The sequence below is a fragment of the Frieseomelitta varia genome, unplaced genomic scaffold (assembly GCF_011392965.1).
Source record: "Frieseomelitta varia isolate USP_RPSP 00005682 unplaced genomic scaffold, Fvar_1.2 scaffold_293, whole genome shotgun sequence".
NCBI classification, from domain to species: Eukaryota; Metazoa; Arthropoda; class Insecta; order Hymenoptera; family Apidae; genus Frieseomelitta; species Frieseomelitta varia.
The window spans coordinates 125044-141044 of record NW_025110027.1 but is presented as its reverse complement, the minus strand read 5'-3'; positions in this window follow the sequence as shown (position 1 = coordinate 141044).

Below are 16001 nucleotides of genomic sequence, written 5' to 3'. Positions count from 1 at the left end.
TTATATATCAGCCGGAGAGTCGCTGGAATATTGTTCAAGACGTCCCGCGCATACATTACGAGCGGTGAAGGGTGAAAGCAAGCCCCTTCGAGCTTTTATTACCGCGGCCACTTATTTGTTAACATAATATACACATTACGGGGTGGTGGCAACACGCGCCGCGCCGTTCCAGACTCCGCTGCTCGAGGATACGCGCGCGTAGATCGTGTCTCTACAGGGAGAGAGAGGAAGAGAGAGAGAGAGAGAGGGGGGGGGAGAGGGGTGCTGGGCTTTTAGACACGGTGGACGATTTTTCGCGAATTCGTGTCCCCGGGACCACCCTTCGCGAGCAGGCCAAGCTTCTTGGCCAACGTGAGCAGCGGTGAACAGCCACTTACGGGGGTTACAACCCCCAGGCTTTCCGTGTATTGTGCTCTGATCGTTCGTGTGTTTCTAATGGGAACCATGGCAAAGGAGGATTTTATTTCTCTGTTCCCTTTAATTGCACCTGAGAGGCGTTCGAGAGCTTCCGTTAACCCGTACGGTGCTCGTTTTATTGGTCCTTCTGATGTTTAACTTTGGAGGGTGGTATCTGCGAAATATTGTGTTGGCATTGAAAAGTTTTTCGACAGTGAAAAATTTGTTTCGATATATGTTTATATATATATATATGACAAGAAACTGAAGAAAATAATTCATCAATTTTAATAAAAAAATTGTAGCGAGTCACATTTAGAAAATGATGAAAACAGGCTGAAGTACTCAGTGAATGCTAAATAAATAAACGAGACATTGAAAAATTAGGAAGTTAAAGTATTTAAAAAGTTCCACGATACAAATGGAATTAGTTTTTTTTTATCTAATAATAAATATTTGAAATAAGAACTGAACCTGAATATTATTTAGGGAGCTGGTATAAATTCTCGTACTGGATGTTCGAGAAAATGTTTCACGAAGGTAATGGGAACAGGTGTATTATCGACGATTTATTCGTGCTGTGGCACGTTTTAGTTGGTAATAGAGGGAGGATGATCAGCTGAGCCAGGTTTATAGCGTAAGTTATAGTCAGTGACTTAGGTACCACGACTTAAAATGATAATTCAATGTATATGAGTTTTACTGCCTCGAACGAATAAAACCTACTAATCTTGGATAATGGGTTCCGACATTTATAAAAAACTTAATTCTCTAAGGACACTGTTACAAAGTTGTACCTTCTATATCCTTCTCATTAAAACTTACAATCGAACGACGTATAATTCATTAACTAAATATCACACTTCCATTTGTAACTCTTCAAAATCGAAGAAAATTATTATCAAAATCGATCATTTATCGTCTATCAATTTTTAATTTGCACAAACAATGATTATTTGAAATATACAGAGATACATGATACGATAAACATCGAATTAAAAAAAGATGAACAGAAAACAATGTTATTAATCTACACAATCTCCAAAAAGTAACTTCCACCTAAATAATTAACAAGAAAATATTTCTAGTATATATAATTCACTACAACTAACTAATTTTCATTTTTCTTAAAATTTTTCTAAATCAATCTATTTTCATTTATTCTTCGACGAATATCACAGATGTGAAAACATTCGTTTTTATCGAGGGAAAACTGGTCAACGAGAGAAGGCGAAAAAAAGAGGGGAAAAAATGCAAGCTGCACGTTGCAACACCTCTTCTTACCCTCGGTTTTTCCCTTTCGCGTAGGGATATCGGCGATGCGAGCAGGGTGAAAGGCAGGCTCTCGATTAGCGGCCATGCACCAAACACTGACCCCGAGCACGCGAGTGGACCCTTTTGAAAAGTGGAACGGCGGTGTACACGGTTATCCCCGGAATGTAGGCGCTCTCGAGATTCCAGGCTGAAAGGCAAAGCCGCGGGTAAGCCGCTTTGTAGCCTTAACCGTGGCCGCTTAAGAGGGTGGAAGTATATTATGGGCAATATTACGGATGAATGCTGGCCAGTGCGAGAAACAGCCACTTCGGGCGATAATCTCGTTACGTGAACAACGTGGGTTCGTCCACGAGTTTTTCCTTTGATGATATTTCTGCCGAGGTAAGATATATTTAAAGAAAAAAAAAAAGAAAAAAAAGAAACGAAGAAATGAAATAAATAAATGGAGCGAAGCAAGTGTGAAAAATAAGGAAGATGAACCTGAGGATTAATTATACATTTGAGAAATATTTTTAGATGGAGGATATTGTTATATTACATTTTATTCATTATATTACATTATTATATTATGTGGATGAAAAGATGAATCAGTTTTGGAATGGAAAAGATGGGCATGCAATTTTAGTGTAACGAACATATTTAGTGTACAATACAACCAACGTTCAGTATTGATTTATTCAAAAATGAAGTTTCTGTTTCATTGAAAAATGTATCAAATGTTCCAAAAACTATTGGAAACGAATCTTTAGGTAATTCATTACACTACCAATTCTTTCTAGTTTCTCTTTTAAGATTTTTCCAACTAAGACCTTTCCACAGCACTGTACGTCTATATGTATAATATTTACGTAGTACAGTATCTCTATATACTTATAGCTAGTTAAGATAATAACGTGATACACGGTATATAATAAGCCAATGCGTGAGCAAGTCCGATAAACGAGGGTTGAGTGAAGTAATTTGTCATAGCAAAAAGGTAATTTACGTCTCTGCTAAGCTGATAAATGCGTTCACGTGCGATAAAACCAAACGAAGGAGACCCCTGATTAAAGAAAACGAATGGGAACGTTCGCATTGTAATTTCCTGCGAGCGAAAATGTGAATCGTAAACGCGGAATAAATCGTGTCCGAAAAATAAAGGGAAGGAAAAATTAAATATGTGGAAAGGTTAATATTTGGATTGATAACGGGTTGATAAGTTATTTGATAAACGTGTAGGGACGAGTATGTCAAATTGTGAAAAAGAGAAAGAAAGAGGAAAGGAATGGAGAAAAATAGGGAGAGCCTGGGACTGCTGTTGGCCTGATGGCTGATTACGAGGACGTAAACGCGACCATAAGTGAATCGCGGATGTGATAACCCAAGAAATATTATTGGGAGGGCGACAAAAGGCAAAGGATAATGCGTGAGACAAGAGTGGGTGATAGTAGGGGACGTCGTGATTGGTGCGATTGTTCTTAAGAATCGTGGCTGGTTTAAAACGATCGGGAGAGACGCCGGGAACAGAGTTTCTGGAAATTATTACGATCTTAATGAGGATTTATATGTCACATGTCGTTCGTTTCCTCTAATTAACGAGCATTTGCGTGTAAACTGGAACACTGACGAGCTCTTAGCGAGCAAGTTTACAAGCTGAATCCTTCAAAATTTTCCACTGGATCCTCTTATCGTTGAATCACATACAGTCATCGAGCGTAGTTTATTGTAACCTGCACTATCATAAGGATCAACCCGTTAGTTATATATTTATTTCTGTTTAACCATAATGTAAGATAAATGTGAAATATTATTATTTATTTTGCTACTTTTAAAAAATTTATATATATATATACATTTTTTAAAATAAATCTGTTTTGTAAATATCGAATAGGAAATTCAATATACAGTGATCTACATCGAGGTAGCATGAAATTGGTTATATTACATATGGAATACCTGCTAAGTATGTTTAAATATATTCAAATATTTCTTTTTTAACCAGGTGACGTGGTTAGAACGAAAATGTCTTGAACGAAAATCTTCTAACTTTTATATATTTCGACTGGGTTACGAACTCCACACTCGTGTCTCATTATAATTGAAATTTAAAAATTATCTCAAAAGACATCTCATGTACTTTTGAAGAACTTTTACTTTCCTTTAATGGTAGTTTAATTATTTTCGTGATTCATTGCTCATACAATATACCGAATGAGAGAAAAATTTTTAAACCACTAATGTAAGATACTTTGAAACCATCTGAAAACCGCAACTTTGGAAGCTCGTTTCATTTCAATAAATATCTCTATCTCGTAAAACAAGTCCGCTTATCGCGCCATGCATTGCCTCTTTACTCAAAAAAATGTCTCGTTTCTCCCTGAGTATCGTACAAACGTCTTTCTTTCCCTTTGTACTATGGCGAAATTTCGCCCCACGTTACTCCACAAAGCGGCTCTATATTTATGACAGAGGCGAATAGAGACCTCAGCGTCGCGAATGTCGATTCTACACCGGGAGGGCATGATCGGTAACGCATAAAAGAAGAAGAAGGAAAAAGAGGGAACTCGTAAATCGCGCACAGACAATGAATCGAACGTGTCGTTGCACCGACTGTCTCGTACGCGACCGCCTGGCCCATTTTCACCCCGTTTCCTACAAGGCTACAGACATCTTTACGATGTGAATTTATAACCCACGATTGTCTATACCACGATACCTCCCCTGAAAGAAGAAGAAGAGGAAAAAAGAGAGAAGCCTACGGATCGTTCGATCCGGTTCGATCACTGCTGTTAGAACCGCCCCGGGCGTCACGGCCGATTTATAGGCCGAGCGGAAAAGGGGTTCGAGAATCTAACGAGAATCGTATGCATGCTTTATTACCATATTATTGCGTCGCATTAAAGCGTTTCGTACGCGTGTTCCGCAGAGCGGTGAATAAGGGTACGAAGCATCTGCTTGGAGAGCTTTCGCTTCCGTTTTTCTTACAAGGAATAGTGCTCGATCGATCATTCGTGTCAGAGCAGAATTTTTTTTGTTTGGAATTGAAAGAGTGCGCTACAGATTTTGTAGTATTTCTTGTACTATTTCTGCTATTTCTGTAACATTTAGATTGAAATTCTTCTTACGACAGTAACGAATTGTAACGAATCTTTCTATGCTTATGAGGATTAAATTGAAAGAATGTGTTAGAAATTTTATAGTGTATGAATAACAGAGATATTTATAGAATATGATATTACTTGTAGAATCTTTGCACTTTATTCCTATGATATTTAGATTAAAATTATTCTTATAGTAATAACATTGTAGTAAATCTTTATATTCTCATGGAGAGATTAAATTAATTCAATAACAACGTTGAGTTACAGATGACTGTAATAATTTATGTTGTATTAGGTTACATTATTATGTTAAGTTATGTTACATCAAATTTTGTATTATATATTTTATATTTTCTTTGGTAAAATCGCCAAATTGCTATAGTTTTCAACATCCACTGATATTATTTAAAAATTAGAAACATTCGGTACTTTTGATGATAAAGTTATATAGATATTTTCATGTAAATCGGAAGAGGATAACAGAATTAATAGAATACAGACAGTACAGTTTGCAAAAACATATACATACCTACGATCATCCAAAAATTCTAATCTCCTCAGCTAGTCAATCTTCCCACCAATTGATCTCAAATTCTCTCCTCCAATCTGCACGAGCACCCCCTCGGGAGTCACCCGTTGTCGCGTTGAAATAAAAATCAATCTGCAGATCGGTCTCTGGTGGCGTCTCTCGTCGATTTCGAATTACCCCGTCGACATTAAACATCTCTTAACGGATCCTGCGTGGCTGCTGGAAAATCCCCGGTCCCCGTCCGCTCGAAAGGCGCACCGGTAAAAGGTGTATACTCCGAAATCGAGCCAATATTTATGTAACAGAATCGTGTCGCCTCGCGACACCTCCAAGCTTTCCTCTTCCTACTTTGCCTCCAAGGTAAACAGTGGCGTACATTCGGCGTACATTCGCGAGTCACAGCCAGAGATGAAAAAGAAGAGGAACAGGCGCGTCGAGGGGTGACATGGGGCGCGCGAAAACGGGCATTATGAGAACGACAAAGGGTGAGAAGGGACTGAAGAAACTGGTGCATCTTGCGAAGGGGCCAAGAAAGGGGGGGCAAGAAGATGGTGTCGGTGGTGGGCACAATACCGCGTTCAAATTAAATTTAAAGTGTCATCTCCCTGGCCGTCATACGAGGTGGCCATTGTGATCCCGTCGAAGATGCTTAGCTTGGGGGAGATATTCGGAGTGGTTCGGAGTGGTTCGAGCGTCGAACCGCTCGGTGGTCCGTGATTTAAAAATATGAGGCTCGATTCCGATCCTTCTCACGAGAAACAGCTAAATGGAAGCGCGTGTATTCGTTCTGTGATGGTTTGAGAAGCGTAGGCAATAAATCGGGACATTGTTGATGGAACGCTGGGCTATTAATGACTCCGTGCCAGGAATCGGTTTTATAACCGAAATAGGAAATGTTAATAGGTTGGTTTTACTTGGTATTCTCGTTGGCGAGGTTGAGAAATTTCTTTTCGATCGAGATCGAGATCGACAGATATGTAGATATCAAATAAGTCCATGTTATATTAATCATTGATTATATTAATCGTGATTATCATTTTGTTACTTTATATAGAAGATCATCATTTGTAATTTTTCTTAAGTGATTATTCATTTTTATTGAAGATATTTTTACCTTCTGATAGAGTATAAAATATAGAGTTGAACTCTCCCATCGAAGTAATTGAGCCCGTGTTATAGAATAATTCAGAGTATTTCTTTCACACGTCTTACTGTAAAATTTCACAAACGCTTATTAATTAGATCCATCGATTGATCCCTTTAAATATGAAAATCCGCGTTTTAAATTACATCTGCTAATTTTCGCGAAAATATTTCTCCACTCGAAACAAATTACATCGAGCCGAGGAGTGAATGCACCCTTCTCGACTGCTCGTCGGAAGTTCTTTAATTTACAACGAGCATAAAACAGAAGTTACAGCCCCGAGTTCGTTGCTGGACAAGTAATAACGTCGAATTAAATTACTCCTTTTCTGGAAAGAGTCAAGAAAACGCTTCCCGACAAGAGACAATTTCTAGCCACTCCCCCGCCCCCTCCCCCATCGCCCCCTATTACAAATCACGCGTTCACGTTTCGTGATTGTTCGCAAGATCAAAGGCTGCAGCCGGCTTAATCTCGTAACATAGTTCTCGCCTTGGTGAATCGCAGTTATATTCGCAGCGCCGTGCATTTCCGGCCCCGCGATCTTTGTCGCGAAAAACTTGCAGAAGCTGGAAACGTCGTTAAAAAACTTGGACCTAATGTCTTCCTCGAACTGAGAAGATCCCCTTTTCTCACAGCCTTTTCTTCTTTTCCTCGATTCTCCTCTTTACTCCGTTCTTCTCCCTTCGGCTATCCTTCTCCTCTGTTGTCTTCGAGGCTGATCTCTTTATCTCGAAAACCCTTTTCTCGATCGCTTTCTTGCCGCGAGATTGCTCGACGTATTGATCAAGTGTTCATTCCACGTGTCGTTAGTTGTGGTCATTTTCGGGTACATGATCGTGAATTGGGAACGCGTTTGCTAATCGAATGTTGATCTGATGGACGGGAAATGAAGCAAATAATTGTCGATTGATGATGTTTACCAATGTAAATAAAGGTTGTTTCAATCCTTTAAAAATTATATTTATATTCTAATTATAATTATATTTAACAAATTTAATCGCTTTCTTTTCATTGGAATGACAAAAAGCTAGAAAAAAAAAAAATGCATTTTGTAAATCTATTTATTCCTTCTCTTAATACGATGAACTTTAAAGCAAAATGAGTTGGTTAGAGACATGTTATATGAGACATTGTTAAGAAACATCTTTAGAAACATAATTAATATCTACATTTGTGATTATTATTCGTTGATTATCCTGTTGCGATTATGTATAAAATTTTACCACTTTTTCATTTTGAATACACGCAAGTAAAGTAGACTCTTAATTATCCGAATTAATCCCAAAACACATTATTAGATAATCGAGCTTGTTCTCCAATCTGTTTTACGAGCGACCATCCAACTGAAATTCTACTGCATATCACGAGATCCGTCAGTTAAATATCCATTCTAGGTTTCTAAAGTTCCAAGACTAGCTCTTCCAAGAATAGCTCCTGGTATCACTATCGACGCTGGGTCAAAGATAAGGACTGTCCATCGAAGAGAGTCCATCGAGCACACCTGCGATAATAACAGCTTGCGGGGGAGAGGGAGTGTTTCGCGCGCAAAGTGCATCGAACTCACGTGCACGCACCAGCGTGCACAGACGGGAAAAAGAAAAGAAAGAGAAAGAAAAGAGCGGGAACAAGAGAAATGTAGCTGGAACGGTGTGTAGGTGGATGGAACAGAGAAAAAAAGAGAGAGAGAGAGAGAGAGAGGGGGGCAAAGAGAGGGACACAGGGAACAGAACGAGAAGGCCAGGGAGAGACAAAGGATGAATGGAGAGAGAAGAAAAGGGGGAGACAAAAGACAAAAAGAATTCAAGCAGGAGAGAAGCACGAACGAGCGAACGAGCGAACGAACGAACGGACCGACTTGGTCGCTGAGAGGGGAGAGAGGGAAAATGCAAGACTCGACTCTGCAGGTGAAAGAGGGTTGTTAAGGAGGAAGAGGAGGCAGTGAGGGAGGAGGGAAGAGCAGCAGGAAAATGAAGAGTGGGTGGTACGAACAAAAAAAAAAAAAAAAAGAGAGAAAGAAAGAGAGGGAGAGGGGAGAAAACACAGGCACTGGAAAAAGTTTTCCACGGATAAAGAGAGCGAGTCGCGGGCGGCACTTGTGTCAATTGCCGGTCGCTGTTAGCTTAACATTTCCATTGTTCCTGAAAAGGAGCGTGGCTCGAGTGCTATTTGCTTTCAGATGAGGACGGGGTGCACTTCTAATTTCACTGAACAGAAAGCGTGTGTCCCGTTTTTCCACGCCTTTCGTCTCCGCGTCTCTCCACCCCGCGCACCACCTCGTTATCCATTTGGCTTTTTCCGGACCGAAATCGGCACAGATGCGTAAGCTAATGATTCCATTCTACACTCGAGGGGACGGATTTTGCCAGGGAAAATGGAAACAAGGAGGCGAACGGAGTGAAAAGAGAGAAACGTACGAGTTGTCACACGTAAATGTCGTTTGTGCCTCTTTGGTTTTGAATTCTGACGGTGTACAGTCACGCGATGGACTGTACAAGGTCGTTCATTCTTCCTTTTGGAGACTCTCTCGTTTCTTTTCTAAAGATACAGTCGCGGTGACACTGAGTTGATTAAACAGAATGAAGATGTTCAAGTGAGAGTGGATACCGATGGAACGGTGGTTGGCACGAACCGAAAACGAAACACTACGTTATACTAAATCGTACAAATCCACCAAACCGCTATTTATCAAGTAAAAATTCTACGCGACAAATTGATGAAAAATACTGTCAACTCTGCGATCAACGGTAACACTGTAAGTCGAAATTCTGAGAAATCGTATCAATGAAACCCAAATCGAAATCTCAGCCGGAGAAACCCGCGCGACATTGTAATTTCAACTGCGACCCTAAATCTTCATCGGCTCGCCTCGCTTAAATTCAACCAACCGGAGCTTCTACGCAAACACCGAACTTCCCACAGTGCATTTACAATTCGAATGACGGTAATATCATCCGGGAGCTATTGGCGAACGTAAATCCTATCTTACATCGGGCTACAAACAGCGGATTGGTGTATCGACGAGCTCGTCTCTTCGTAAAACAGGAAACGGTCCGTTGCATCCGAATCGAAGGATGCTCGATAGAAACGTTTCTAAACCCTGGTAAACCGGACCATCGATCAACGAAGCCGGATCCAGCGATCATCCCCTGTACAACCGGATGCGTTTCGAGCGTAAACAGGTGCGACAAAACCGGAAATAGCTCGGGGTTTTCGTTACAGCTCCGGGCCAGAGGACTTGGTTCCGTGCCTGTGCAGGCTTTTGTTGACGTCGTAGCGTGTCGGGTTGTCTCTCTTGAGGGAGGTTGTCCCATAGGATTCCTATGGAGGATCCGGAGAAGGCCAAGCCGCGACGAGACGCCGCGCGGAGAAGTTACAGAAACGCGTTCGAGAACGCGTTGAATGCGCCCGGCACGCGGATTATACGGAGAAGCGCGTGCTGCTGGCATGTATAGAAATGAATGAGTACATTTTGGCGAGTTTACGCGAGTTCCAGTCTGCCTACTCGAGGGTGCTCTATATCATCCTACTTCTCTATCTCCTCGCGCTGCTGCCGTGTACTCCAATATGCAACGCTTGCACCTTCGAGAATTTGCGATAGAATCTTTAAGGGCTGCTTACCAGGGCGGGATAGCGTGCACTGAAACGGAGAATTTGAAGGAGGCTCCGTTGTATTTCTGTTTTTGATATAAAAATTTTCCTGAGATTTTTCCTGCAATTTCCCTTTTCTTGGAATAAACGCAACAGCACGATAATTTAAAATTGTAGCTGTGTCAGGAAAATTGTAACGACCGAGCAGTCTCTTTGGATGTATCTTGCTTCGCATTGTATCATTTAGTTTTCGAGAGAGTTGATTCATTTTTATTTACTTTCCTATCTATTTTTATATTTCGTCGATGAAACATAAATTTTTAAAATAATTTTAAATTTTTGTAAACGAAAGTAAAATTTCGTTAAATTGTTATTTTGTCAATGTTTAGAAAATTTGAAATCCGCCCGCCTGGGTCATCTTGTATCATTGTGAACTTAATCACAGCACCCTTTCCACCCTTTGTTCGAGTCACACTCGTGATAGGCTCTCCTAGCGGGCACTTCGAGGGAAAAGGAAATATGTCACTATTCCGAGCGAGCCACCCTTTAAAACAGGCAACGTTCTTACGTCACTATGCGGCGTACGAAAATACAATATGGACGATTACGCGCGACAAAAACCGGGGGAACCGAGGCTCTCTATTTGCCATTCGTGCCTGAACAAATACTGGCCTTGCCACATGCCATGCATCCGGCGTGCTTCGCGTACATGTTAAATGCAAACATTTATTATCAATTGAATTAAGAGGCTCGTTTTCGTGCGCAATAGAAACCGAGACACTTCTGAAACCTTTACAGCCTCGTCCCTATCTAGCTTGAGTTTTTTGAGGACGAGATGTCTCTATTATTATGATATGTAGTACGTGTGGGATTCGATGTTGTTGTTGCAGTAGAATGGAGTTTCTGATTCAGTCTGTTCAGTGAGAGTAATCTAATCAATTTGTGGCATTTGTAATAAATTTGTGAGGCCTAATTTAAACATAGGGATTGAAAATTGACGTATTGAAGGTATCAGGGGTTTAAAGATTATTTAAAATCGTGTCGACTACAAACGATACGAGATAATCGTAAGGTTGTATCGAGATTGATCCAGCTCATTTAAAAATCATTTTAAAATGAGAATTGTGTATGTTTTAACTTCAATGAACGATGAGAGAGCATTAGTTAAAGGTTTGATCATTATTTAGAATGGCAAGCTATTATTTTCTAATCAGTTATAGATCCATATATATTTCAAACTCATCAAAATCTAAGAAAGAAGTAATTATCAAACTTTTTAATATTCCCTTACCATACGGCAAAGCTAAAAAAATACGTAAATCGTGCATCAACTGCGGGTAAAATTGTCTCCTTTCGGAATTGGTGAATATCTGTTCCAGCGCAGAAAGAACAGTTTAGCAGGAAGGTTACGAGCGCGTTGACAGCTCGGATCATATTGCTGGTCCACCCTTCCGGTTCCCTCGTCATCCATTACGCGAAACGCCAATAGGGCTCACCCTCGCCACTCACCGCAAGAAGGTTAACAGCGATCCAACGTTTCACGGATGACAGCGCGTTGTCGTGTATTAGCGGACGCACGTCGCGACTCATTGCAAGACGATCGCTAATGGGGCCAGAAGTCACTCGTCGCCACGTGGCCGAGTAGTTTCGCTGTGTATTTCGTTACCAGTCGAGAAATCCTCGATCGTGCACGCTCGTGATTTATTGAAATATCCGTGTCATCGGAGAAAGGAGTGGAGTAAAGGGTGACTTTGTATCGAGCTTGTGGGAGCTTGCTGCTTCTTGTTTGCGATATAAGTGTATCTCCTTGGAGAATACTAGGGGTGAAAAATCCTCGTCTAGGTGCGTGTTTTTTTATTTGATAAGTGTTTGATTGATTATTCGTGAGAAGGTTTTTATTCAAGTACACATTTAAGACATATCTTTATGTGTTTATCGAGATAGCGTGCTAGAAAAAGAAAGAGAAAACTTAATTTCCGTTTTGATTAGAAAAATACTCTTGCATTTTTAAAATATACATATATTATTGATTCTTACAAAGGGGAGGAGAAGAAATTTTAGCGTCACGTGAGTGAAAGTGAACGACTACGGTGGTGACATTTGGAGTAACAATCGAGTGTCCCAAAATAAAGCTCAAAGTTCTCCGATTTCTCATCACGTTACAAAAGGTACATTTACAAAGAAAGGGGAAAGAAAAGTAAAAATTGTAAAGAATGAAAAAAATTTGTGGTATTTTAAAGCTATCGATAAGAAACGAAGGAGGACGTTGTTGCGTATCGCGATCCAGATGCGTCCACCGAACGGAGATCTTCCGATAGTGCAGGTATTCAGGTGATTACAATCCACACCCACGCGAAGCGACACGCTGCGCCCATATTACACGTGCACGCTAATCGGAATACGGACATTATACATATGGGCCGGAATAGGGACATTAGACACGTGCACGTGACCGTACGCATAGAATCTGTTCGTTGTCCGTAGTACAATCGCGATATGAATTACACGGAACAGCCGTGAAGAATGCGGATGCAACATCTTTATACGGATCTCCCCCCGGCCCCCCACCCCTCGCTTGAAAACGAACAGTCCAAGCAGACCGCGATTCATCATCCCCAATCTGGATTATTCATTGTCCTGGCTAATTCTGACGGGGTTCAACGCTGAATTAAATTGAATTCCTGAACATGTTGCACAGTGTTGTTTGAATCGTTTTCTCCGTCACTTGCTATTTTATTTATTCCTTCCTGTAGTCTAGTTCTTCTGGTTTCGGATCATCTGAAAGAGTTGAAGAACTTTTAGATGGAGGATTTTCACGATTTAATATTTTATTTAAAATTCGTATTCAAGGTTATATTGATACAGTCGAAATGTAAAAATAAGAGTAAAAAATGATTTTCTTAATTTTCGAAATCTCTGGTTCACGTTCCTTCAGTCCTATTTAAAACTTTCCTCGTGCTTTCTTTTGCTGTTACGTGATATATTTGAAAGTGAATCTTGAAGTTTTCAAAACTTTCGCAGTTATGTTTATTTTAAACAGCTACAATATCGAAATAGAATATATAAACAGATATATGTAAATATATCTTACGAATAATACATTGAGAAACAACTCAAAGTTTATTCCATAAAGGAACAGACGTTTAGTAAGTGATTAACAGGATTTATTGGAAGACGATGGCGTTCTTAGTTGGACATTGTCGAGGCTAGTTTTATTGCGCACGGTTTATTACTACATGAAATCTTCCGTTTCCATTTTCCGGTCTCTCGGAGCAAACGCGATTTTCGAGCCCGGGAATATGTATTCCCCCTCGTTCCTTTTCGCCGAGGCATCGTCAAGGTAACAGCACGGTTTCCTGCTCACTGATCGCCGACAAAAGTGTACGTCGAGAGAACCCCTTTTCGACAACGATCCGGTAAACGACGAATCGGCTTTCTCCGACAATGCGGTTGTCACGGGTTTCATGGGATTAACATTTGTTAATATCACGCAGTTTTTCAGTAAAAAAAAAAAAGAAAGAAAAAAAGAGAAAAAAGGGAGAAAGGAACGAATGAAAGAAAAAGGGAAACGGGAAAGGGGAAAAAATACCAGTCAACGTCTGTTCCACAGTATTTTCGTTTCCTCGTCGTTGCCTCTGCTGCAAATGGCGCTTGTAAGAAATACAAATGATACACCAGATATGTGTATTTACGGAAGCATTGTGTGTCTGGTGTGATTTCATTGATTTAATAAAAGGGACATTCTTTACTTCTTTCTAGAATTGATGCAAACGAAGATATTTGTAGTACCGCACATGTCGAGCCATGTTATATTGAAGACGGTTGGTTATTAATCATTAGAAGCAAATTTCATTAAGTTCCTGCCAACAAGTTAAAATTATATAAGACTGCGGATTTTTATTGTATTTGTATATTTATAGAAACTTTGAAACTGCAAGTGTGCAAGTACAAAGTTAAACACTTTTTATAATATCTGGCCTATTGACATTGGTTTTGTTTCTGCAATTACATCGAATTATTCTCGAGAATATAAATTTACGCAGTCTATTAACGACATTGAAAATAAAATTCAAATATCTCAAATCCTATTCAACTACGCAATAATTAAAATACTAGAATCAAAGAGAAAGAGAGCGAGAAAGGGAATATTCCAACGTGAAGGAAAATTCAATACAGAATCAATAGGAGAATTAAATCAGGACGATGATCGAAGAAGCTCGATGAAAAATAAGAGACGCGCAGTCGTTTCTTTCGGCCGATCGATTAAACAAACCTGATAAATTATGCGGAAGCTCTACCCGGACAGCTACGTCCCCTCACTTCTTCGTTGTCTCTATCCATATATATTGTGTATATAAAAAAAAAAATATATATATATACACACACACACAACGGACGACAATCGACAAAAACTGACGGCGGAACGAGCGGCCATTGTAGGTAGCGGAGTGGAGACAGTAAACAGCCATTGTACGAAGCACAATGTGTTACTCCGTTGCTTCGATTCCTTTTTGCGTCAGAATCCTATACCTGTTCCCTTCGATCCACGTCCCCTCGTTCCTTCCTCTTTCGGCCTTGCTCCGCTGCTGATTTTGTCGCTGGACAAAACGATCCTTTCTGATAACGCGTGTCCTCATCCCGTGGCACGACGAACGAAAATTATTTGGTCAAACGGTACAAAACGCTAATGGACCCACTTCACTTGTCCCGTTTGCCCGTCTGACGTATTGTAATTAGAATGGAGAAGGTATTCGGAGTGGTTTCTGGGATGCTTGATTAATTGAGCTTTAATTTGCGACACTGTCTTGGTTGTTGTACGTTGTTACACTTCACAGATTCTATTGAAATTATTGTTAAATTTTTGGTTCTACGATCAATTTGTGTTTCATTTCATGCTTTCAATAACACGTTGGTAAATACTATCTTTTTAGTATAAATTAAATACTTGTAATTGTTTGCAAATCTTATTTTATTTATCACATATGCGTTATATAAATATGTGCTTTGTAAATAAGTATAAGTATAAATTATAAGTGGCATACTGAATAAAGTAGAATTTTTTAAAGTTTTTCTATATAAGAAATTGTCTTAATATTTATGTCTGATGCTATAATTGTTATGTTTTTTATATAGGTAATATTTGTGAATATTAATGATAAATAAAATATAGGGTTAACTGTTTAAAATCATTGATCAAGTAATTTCATTTCTCCGGGAGTTAGATATGTATGCTGATTCAATAGAATCTTGTGTGTTCAGGAGAATGAGTCTGCTTAGTCAGACACGCTCGCATTCTGTAAACACATATTGTGTCTCTCTACATATGGGTCATTCTACTTAATCACTAGTAGTTTCGTATATAGTAGCTACATTCCTGTGAAATTCATTCATTTGAACGAAGAGTTGATTTTCTGTTGATATTTGTTTAAATAAACTTCTGTTGATTGATTTTATACATCTCAGTAAGATTCTTTTTTATTATACAATATATGAATGAAAAATTGTAAGTAGTGTGCCACAATATAAATGAATGACACAATCTAATATATTCTTTAATGAATCGAAGAAGAAGGTCCCACAAATTTAAACTGATAAAACCAAAGGGAATGAAATTTCCTCGAAATCTTCTGTTTTCAGAAATGTCCTCAATATTTTAATACTTATTTACTCAAAAACGTAAAGAAACATCTATGCAGCATAATTAATAAAAGAAACTGAGACATCGTTAATCTCTAAACGTTTTTTCACACAGTATCCCCCGTGAAATTTAATTTTCGAGCGAGGGGGCGAAAGAAAAGGGGGGAGGGCCCCTTGAAGCGCATAAAAATCACAGGATCAAAACACACACTCGAGTGAGGGACGCGTGGGGCGGCGGTGTCAGTGGCTCGGCGGGATCACGAACAACCATTCGTTATCCTTGCACAATGGCCCGTACAATGGGGACTGGTTTTCGCGCACGCTTATGACGTATTATGGGAGAAAAGCGGAA